The 9,245-nt window shown below is 35.2% G+C and overlaps 1 pseudogene; it reads right to left on the bottom strand.

Moving 5' to 3' along the window:
* Window positions 1-3,273: 3,273 nt before the first annotated feature.
* Window positions 3,274-3,791, bottom strand: LOC141553252 (phosphoglycerate mutase 1-like; annotated as a pseudogene).
* Between the last annotated feature and the right edge of the window lie 5,454 nt (window positions 3,792-9,245).

Raw genomic sequence — 9,245 nt, forward strand, 5'->3', positions numbered from 1 at the left:
ATAGATTCATGTAACTGAAAGCTGCATAGAATATTTACAAAAGTTTCCTGCTTGATTATGACTGACCAAGTATGCCTTAGTCAGCACATGGGTGCTTTGGATGAAAAAAGACTTAGGATGCTTCTGATTGGCCATTAGTGACTGAAGGGAATATCAGGGATGATGAAACAGTGCCTTGATGGCATGAGAAAGATCCAGTGGATCCAGTGAGTCAGTGGAACTTTATATAAATGTTTCAAAGGCCTAATTTTTACTGAACAGTCATCTTTTTTTTATTACAGATTAACCTCATATTTGTAGGATATGCCATTTTGAGTTGCATCTTGAACTTCTTTTCTTTTTAGAATATATAATTTCATTCCTTTGTGTTTTATGGTGGATTCAGAATGGTTTTGTGGTATTTGAATTTCCTTTTTGTTATTTCAAAGTCTTTTGTCTGGTCAACCGTGTCAAATAGAGAATTTGTTGTCATTAGTATTATAAAATTTTAGCACTATATGTCTTGGAAATATCATAGTATTTTCCTGGAGTGGGAAAACATTTATATAGCTTTTACTATGTGGCAGACACTGTACGAGTGCTTTAAAATATTATCTTATTTAATCCTCAGAGCAATCTGCTTGATTTTACAGTCAGGGAAACTGAGGCAAATAGAAGTTAAGTGACTTGCCTAGGAATCATATATTAAGAAAGTGTCTGGGGCCAGATTTATAACTCTGGTCTTTTTTATTCCAATTCCAGCATTCTATTCACTGCTTTGCCAGCTACTTCCTAGAGGTCATCTGTAGATTTTCAAGCAGCAGTTTCTTTTCTGAAATCAGAAATTTTAGACAGTTTTTTGGTATTATTTCTGAATTATATTGTTGAAGTTACTTTGACTTCTCATATTGTTCTGCGAAGTGAAGCTGTTTTTAGATATCCTTGTATGTTAGATCAAGGTATTTTCCTTGTACGGAGATCATATATATTTTTAATACCAATAAAATCAGTACAATTAAAATCAATATCAATAAATTTCTATTCCTGACTTTCAAAGTGTCTTTTACTTTAGTATATTTGTATTCCCATTTTGTTGCTGTTTCTTTCTCTTCTTTGTAGGATGGACTAATTCCATGGACTCCAATTTTTCTATTCTGAGCTATTTTTTCTGTTATGCAGGTCACAAATGTGGTCCCTTTTAATCTTGCTTCAAGATGGTTATTTCTTTTTTGAACTATTCAGGAAAATCATTGTTTTTCTAGGATCTTGTGGGAATTCCCAAGATTGTCTGCCTGGTCATGTATTGGTTTAGATTGCTTTGTGTTATAAAGTAATTAGAGATGCTTTCACTTGCTTAGATATCTTTGTGGCCATCTTCTGTTTCAATATCTTGTTGATTTGTCTGCTTGTGCTTTAGGTTGATAGCTAAATTTGCTTCTCTTTGAAATTTTTGGTCATTTTAATCTTTCTTCTTTATGTTCCCCTGACCCTCATTTTCTGACTCCTTTTCTTTTAATGGAGATACCATAGGAACTTCACCTCAGAGCTATTTCATCTTCCTCCCGTGATGAGGAATTCATTAGTCTGTTTTTGCTCTAAGTAATATCTGACTCCCTCTTCTTGTACTCACTGAAAGCTGGCTCCCTCTTGATGACAACTTAGCTTACTGTGTTTCAGTAGTGATTGCACGTTCACTTATTTTCCTTCACTTGTGGGAGGTTGGAATACTCCTTAATCTTCTTGGCCAGTTATGGACTCTCCCTTTAGAACCATCACTCATGAATTTCTTCTCCTCTGAGGTTCAATTAGTCCATATTTATTGAGATTCTGGTGGCTATTGTCTACTGACTTTTAGGGTACTGTCCTTTCTTCATCAAAACTTTTAATGGATGTTTCATAATCTTTCTTTCTTGCCCAACTCCTGTCTTCCTACTAAAGATACTCTCTCCTACATATATTGATATTCTCTCAACTACCCTCACTTCTCATTTCCTCAACTTATTTATTTCCCATGATCTACTCCTCCATTCTACTTCAGCAATATATGGAAATGGTCACAGCCTTGATCTTGTTGCCATCAACCACAGATGCACAATCATGCCAACTGAATCCACTATAAATTAATGTTATATAATCTCCAACTGGGTCCTTTCTAGAGTAAATCAATCCTTCAACAAATCCCTATTGACTCTCTATCATAGCCACTGTAGCAGATTTAACAAATCTTTTCTTTGTTCCTCAAAAATCTCATGATTCTTCTTCCTACCACCTTCTTAGCTGACAATCTTACTTCATGTTTTAATTGCAAATATTTAGACCAACTGTTGAGAATTCCCCTTCTTCTTACCTCCTTATCTCACTTTTTCCCCCTGAGGCAGTTGAGATTAGGTGACTTGCCTAAGGTCACATATCTAGGAACTGTTAAGGATCTGAGTTAAAATTTGAACTCAGGTCTCCTGACTTCAGGGCTGGTACTCTATCCACTGCGCCATCTAGCTGCCCCTCTTTTATCACTTTTTAAAAAACACATTACTCCTTTATTATAGGGAACAACAAAAAATAGGGGAGAACAGGGTTAGCACAATTATACTAAAATTGATGAGGACTCAGGTGGCTGGACACAAGGTAGAAAGCAATTGGACACTGATACACATTTCAACATGATCTAGGGACATTTCACTGCCACAGAACAGAACATGGGCCATTATTTTCCACTCTTAGAAGTCAACAGACTACCGTTTCTCTGATATGGCTTGAAATCTTTGATGACTACTATGTGTGGCAGTTTAATTTCAAAAGCCACTAAGAATCAGTCTGGAAGGGTCTTTTGTGAAAGCAAATGCAACACATAAATATTAGGATATAATCTCAATTTTCCAAATCCATTTTTCTTGGTCAAGGAGGAAACATCCAAACAAGTCTTTATAATTTGTTAAATGACCACTCAGATTATAGGCAGCTTCTTATGACAACCTCAGAGAAGGCTCTCCTACTGGCAGAACTAGCTCATAAGAATAACTGGAACAATTGCTTCTTTCAACTCCCTACATTAGTCATTTCTTACTATGATTCCATAACCCCTAACCAGGTCCTTATTGAGCCAAACTACCAAAAAGGCATTTTGACTAATGTGGTTAAGGGGAGGGGCCGAAGAAAAGAAAGGAACTGGTCTGAAATTGGAAGATTTGAGAAAAGGAACCATCAGTTCTTCACCTGCAGCTATGTGTTGTGTTCCTTAAGGTTAGTGAAAAGAGAAGGATCTGGCCATTGCTGGCTTGTGCTGTTAGCCATCTTTTACTTCTTGTCCTTGCCTTGGTTGCCTACAGCCTCTGTGTCTTTGCCCATGGTCTCTTAATCCCCAAGGAACTACATGGGCTTGATTGGTTTCAGATTCTTGTCCAACTCATACACAATGGGAATGATCATGAGTAGATTCAGCTCCATGATACTTTCTTCAGACAGACCTTCAAGATGTTTGATGATCCTTCCAAGACTATTGCCATGAGCTGCTATCAGAACACATTTTTCTTCCTGGATCTGGGAGCATAATTTCCTCATTCTAAAAGGGAAGAGCCTAGGGCAATGATGTCTTTCAAGCTCTCAAAAAAGGTATTTGATCCTCAGTAAGGTCTGTAAAGCAATGGTCCCTGCTGATTCTGCTGTAAAGGTCAGGCTCCATTGTAAGTGGTGGGATATTGTAGGATCTTCAGCCCGATCTTCACCTAGGCCTTACTCTCTACTTTGTTTAGGTCTTTTGGGCTTCCATAATGTCACTCACTGAGCTGCTAAGTTTTCATTATAGGCAACCACATATGGTCAATGGCATCTAATAATAATAAAAGATACATCAAAGAAATGTAGTAAGATACTATTAATACTTTGAGGTAGGGGAAATAACCATGGTCCTTGAAGATAGAATATTTGATCCTTATTGTTTTGAACATAATAGTAAATATTTACAAAATGAAATTTTATTATATTATTGTAAAACCTTAGTGAAGTAGGTAATACAATTAATCTTACTCCTATTTTTATCAGTGATTACAAAGAGAGTGGAGAGGTGATTTATTATTGGTTGTAGGGCAATGAAGTGGCAGGGTTTGGATTGGAATCCTAGGGAAGTGATGAGAGTAAGAATTGTTGACCAGGCATCAATATAGAGTTCTGTCTTGGAATCTAAAGATTTCAATTGGTTGACTGGGGATAGGATCTGCAATGTCTACCATTGCTTTCCTAAACTCAAGCCTGTAGTTATGTTACTCCTAGGAAAGATCTTGTAAAGCTTAGACCAGGGAAGTAACAATCATACTCATGAGATCACTTATGGCCTGATGCAGGGTTTTAGTTTCCTGATCTGAGCTAGCCCCCAAGATTCTTGAAAAGTAGCAAACTCAATATTTAGAGCATGTAGCAACAAAATCCAACATAGTGCAGCAGGACCAAAATTCCCACCTGAAGTATGCAGAGGTTGACTTTAACACAAATGTCCACATCAGGATATAAAGTTGGAACCATAAGTATGCTACTTCTGCCCTGAAAAGATACAGAAGATAAAGAATTATTATGCAGGCAAGGACACTTAGGGATTCAAATAAGAGAGTAATTCTAAAATATATATGAACAAAGTCATATTAGCATATCTTGTTCACAAGATCAATTAGAATTACTGGAAAACATTAAGTAAAATTTTTTAAGAGTTAAATATGATATAAATAAAATGAGAACTTGAGTGAAGAACTAGAAAGCAAGAGAAAACCTTGGAAGAAGAATTAATCAGATAAGAGATATAAAGCCTTGACTAGACTAAAAATTAGAGTGGACCAAGCAGAAGTTACTATCTCCATGAAACCAAGAAAAAGAAAAAAAAAGAAAACATAAGGTATCTCAAAGGAATATCAGTTTACCTGGACAACAACCTAAAGAAACACAAATCGAGAATTAATGGAACAACAAAGTCATTTTTCCCCCCTGAGGCTGGGGTTAAGTGACTTGCCCAGGGTCACACAGCTAGGAAGTATTAAGTGTCTGAGACCAGATTTGAACTTGGGTCCTCCTGAATTCGAGGCTGGTGCTCTGTCCACTTCGGCACCTAGCTGCTCCAAACAACAGTCATGAACAGAAAGAACCAGGATATTATATTTCAAAAAACAATGAAGGGAAACTTCCCAAATCTGGTGTTTTCTATAAATGAGATACTATATAGCACAGTATTTGGCACATAGAAAGCACCTGATAACTGCTTTTTGCCCTCTGCCTACTCCTTTGTACTCTACCCACTCACAGACTATATAAACTTATCATCAAGTATTTCATGAATGAGGCCTTAAGGCTCACATTTTCTTTATGTAATAACACTTCTGGTCACATATGTTTATTATGTGAAATAATGCTATGGATACAGTATGCTGAAAATTTAGTAGTTACTTAATCATGATGATGAGTTTTTTTCAAGGCATCTGGTAACATACATGTATGATGAATATAATCATAGATCCTATGAAAGATTATGTTGCTTGCCGAAGGTCATATATTTGGTTAACAGCTTATCCAGGAATAGAATAAGATTTCCAGGGTCTTCAGTATTCTTTGTACTATGGTTAATATTTAAAACTTTGATATTCATTGCCAATTTAAGAGGCTAAATATAACATTAGATATAATGGCTTGCTAAATGCTAACTCTTCAAAGTAATAGGATCATCTACTCATTGACTGGGCTTAGAGAGATTCAATCTGACACTTGGGTGGTCTCAAATATTTGTTCCTGACAACAATTTTTTTTAAATTTGGTTTATTATACTAAAACTAAGCATTCTCTGAGATTTTTAAAAAAACACTATTATGATCAGCTAGCTAATCTTGATAGTAATAGGAATTGAGATTTTTTGACAATATATGTTGATATAAATGAAGCTAATATATATTGTGAATTCAATTTATAGTTCCTAAATCTTTTAGACTCTTAGTTCCATGCCTATTGAATCTTAGTTCTGGCTGTTGGCCTTCTTGCCAAATACAAATAATGAATGTTCTTTTGCAGTTCCTTGTTTCTAATGGGAAGAAACAATGAGGGGAGTACAGAGAAATTTTTTTTTATAGTATGTCTGCTGCTAGCCTTGAAAGGAGGAAGCCCTGGTAACAGTCCCGGAGACAGAGACAATTTCCTTGCTCTATTGATATCTCGCCCAAGGAATAGTTTCTCAGTTTCAGAGCCAACAGTCCATTCAGACCAAGCAATGGCAGTTTAAATGGCTGTTGTGTGTGTGTATGAATTATACTCAAATACAGTGAGAACATGGAGAGCTCAGCTTAGGTGATTTCCTGAATAATAAGTGGAGGGAAAGCTATTTAAGTCATCAGTTAAACACTCTCCTGTTGTCATATTGGTCAGCGTGCAGAAATGAATGAAAGGCCAGATGAAAGAAAACCACATTCTGTAGATGCCTTCTTTTTTCATTTTATTTCCTCTCCCTTCTTGCTGCTGCTTGGAGGGAAGCAAGTATATTTTTCAGCCAAGAAAGCTGGCTTAGATTCTTTCCTTTTTGTCTAAAAAATTTCTGTCAAAAACATACAAGTTGAACTGCTGATTTGCTTGAAAGAAAATATAAAGTTATGAAGACACAACTGTCCATAATTATTTTCTTATCAGTGATTTTTCTGTTTCTTATTGGGAAGAAGAAAGAATATGACTGTCTTTAATGGAAGCTGAAAGGAGCCTATATCATATGAAGTTAGGAAAAAGTTTTTTAAGATGCGAAGTTAGTATTTGTTTTCCTTCTTTTGAATCCATCCATTCATCTGTATATTCATTTATTTATTCAATATATTTAGTGAACATTTCCTATATTCAATCTGTGGTATAGTGCATGACATGTAATAAGCACGTGAGCATACTTGTTTTCTTGCAATATTAGAAGTTGCAGGAGAGAAAAAAAATGAGGCAATATCCTATCCTCAAGGAACTTATAAATTAGAAGATAAGGCATATGTACAAATAACCATAATATAGATGATAAGTTCAGTAAGAGAAATATGTAAAAAGTGTTATGGAAGCTTAGAGGAAAGTCCAATCACTTCCAGATATGGAGAGAAAATAGAAAATTTCACAAATATGACATTTTGCTCTTGATCTTATAGACAGGCTAGTGTTATGCAGACAGATACTAGAGGAATGACTTAAGCAAAAATAAGGGAACTGGAAATGTTGGGTCATACTTGTTAACAATGTATTCAATAGGGTTGGATCATCAAGTACATGTTGGGAGCAATAGAAAATAAATTTGGAAGAAAGGAAGGAAACAAGCATTATTATGTACCTACTATGCATCAGGTACTATGCAAAGCACTTTATTGGTATTATCTCTTTTGATCCTCACAAAAACCCTGGTAGCTAGGTATTTTTCCCATTTTTTTAAGTTGAGGAAACTGATGCAGACAGTGATTAAGTGATTTGTCCAGGATCAAATGGCTAGTAAGTATTTGTGGCTGGATTTGAATGCAAGTCTATCTGCTTATACACCAAATATACCTGCTGCTCTACTTGGCTATATGTAAGGTTAAATCCAAATCATGGAAAGCCTTGATTGTCAGGCTAAGAAATTTAGACTCATAGTTTAGTAGTCAATTTGGGTAATATGATCTTCTCTAGGCTTTAGAAAATTAATCTAACAGCAGCATGTAGGATGGATTAGATAATGGATAGATTAAAGACAGAAATAGCTTTTTATGATAATAGTCTTTTATTTTCAAAATACATGCAAAGATAAATAGTTTTCAACATTCACCCTTGCAAAAACTTGTGTTTCAATTTTTTCCCTCCCTTCCTCCTACTCCCTCCCCCAGACATCAAGTAATTTAATATATGTTAAATATATGCACTTTTTCTATACATATTTCTGCCTTTATCATGCTGCACAAGAAAAATCAGATCAATAAGGAAAAAAAGAGAAAGAAGAAAGAAAGAAGAAACTACAAGAAGGTTAAAATACTATGTTGTGATTCACATTCAAAATCCTACAATCCTCTTTCTGGTTGCAGATGTTTTTCTCCATTATAAGTCTATTAGAATTGGCCTGAATCATCTCATTGCTGAAAAGAGCCAAGTCCATCAGAGTGATCATCACATAATCTTGCTGTATCTGTTCACAATGTTCTCTTGGTTCTACTCACTTATCTTAGCATCAGTTCCAAGTCTCTCTAGGCCTCTTTGAAATCATCCTGCTGATCATTTCTTATAGAACGATAATATCCTATAATATTTATACACAATAACTTATTTAGCTATTCTCCAACTGATGGTTATCCACTCAATTTCCTGTTCCTTGTTACTACAAAAAAGGGATACTAGAAAAAAATTTTGCACATGTGGGTCTTTTCCCCTTTTTTATGATCTCTTTGGGATATAGACCTAGTAGAGAGACACTGCTGGATCAAAGGGTATGCCTTGTTTGACAGCCTTTGGGGTGTAGTTCTAAATTGCTCATGGAAGTATCTTTTAAAAGATTACTGTTAGCTATCTAGGCAGGAAGTTATGAAAATATGGAATTATTGGAAGAATTAGAAAGAATAAAGAGGATGCAGAAAACTTTAGGACTGGGAGTAGGGTCAAGGAGAATGTTGAGTTTTCAGGGATCAGAAAAATTGGATTAATCTATAGACAGGAAGAGAGAAGTGATTCATAAGGATTAAAATCATGGAAATAGATGAGCTCATCAAGTTACAGTGTATAAAAAGGAGAATATATCGATTTATATTCCTACATCTCCAATTGTCCATCTTCGTCTATTTCCAAAGCAAAATGCTCCTTTCTACCTACCACTGCCCTGAATATTGTCTCTTACAACTAGAATATAAGTTATCTGAGGGTAGGGACTGCCTTTGATTTTATATCTATATCCTTAGCATGTAGCAGAGTGTGCGGTATATAGTAAATGTTTAATAAATGTGAAATAATTAAATAAAATCTTGATGTCAGTTTCCCCAACTGTAAAATGAGAAAATTGGATTAGGTGTCTTCTCTGTCCCTTTCAATTTTTAAATCCATGACACTATATGTTGGGAGAAAAGTGTGGGATTGAACAATTTAATGTCTCCTAAGAATGAATAGCATTCTTAGAAAAAAGGCATGATTGGAAATGGGAGAGAAATTAGGAAAATAATATTAAATCAGTCTTAAAAAATACACTAAAGTTTTTCTGGTTGGAGCTTGTCTTGAATTGAATTCAAGTATTTATTTGAACATTAATATGAGCCAGGCACTGTACTGGG

Source organism: Sminthopsis crassicaudata, chromosome 2 (assembly GCF_048593235.1).
Source record: "Sminthopsis crassicaudata isolate SCR6 chromosome 2, ASM4859323v1, whole genome shotgun sequence".
In the NCBI taxonomy this organism is placed as follows: Eukaryota; Metazoa; Chordata; class Mammalia; order Dasyuromorphia; family Dasyuridae; genus Sminthopsis; species Sminthopsis crassicaudata.